The following is a 792-nucleotide window of genomic DNA, read 5'->3' as shown; positions in this document are numbered from 1 at the left end:
GGAAATAGGTTAAGAGATTAATATAGGGTCCGGATCCTCTCCTAAGCAATAAAATTGCCTAAGCTTCCTAAGATTTTAATCAAGTAATGACACGTGTAGAAACAACATCTAGTGGCTATAATAGTGCCACGTAGTGACTGACATCAAAAACCAATACCCAGAAGGCCAGAAACCTCGACCGTCTCCTCTCTGTCTCTCTCTCTCCCAATATCAGATCTCCGCAGAGAAGACTTTCGCTCTCTGTTATGTTCTTGAATCTTGACTCGTCCTTATGGGTTTTGGTGGTTGATAAATTTCTCCTGGAATTGGTTGGGATTGATGGGTTCGATTTTTGGGGCTGGGTTTTCCACTGATGTGTTTCTTCCCTGTAAAATTTCAATAACTAATGGAATATGATATTGGAAAACCAATTTCTCTGTACAATGGAAAAGGACAAGCATCAGGTTTTTATTCACCCAAAATTTTTGCTTCTTTTCCATGTTTTCCCAATTTTCAATCTCAAAGTTGGGTTCTTGCAAATTTCAAAGTAACATCTCAAGTCTGTTTGAATTTCTTCAAGTTTGAATTTTGAAGTTTCTGGTCTTGCCGATCAGCAGTTCATGTGTGACGTTGTCTAGTTGAATGTTTGTTGTGATCTGAATCTTATTCCATTCCTTTACTGTTTACTCCTACTTATCAGAGCTTATCTTCAAACATAATATGTTGTTGCTTGGGATTACATTTTTCTGTTGGGAAGATTCTTGAAGGGTTTTGCTTTAATTGGGATGTATCATTTATTGGGGGCAGGGAATA

Source organism: Rosa chinensis, chromosome 7 (genome assembly GCF_002994745.2).
Source record: "Rosa chinensis cultivar Old Blush chromosome 7, RchiOBHm-V2, whole genome shotgun sequence".
In the NCBI taxonomy this organism is placed as follows: Eukaryota; Viridiplantae; Streptophyta; class Magnoliopsida; order Rosales; family Rosaceae; genus Rosa; species Rosa chinensis.
This window is presented reverse-complemented; position numbering follows the sequence as displayed.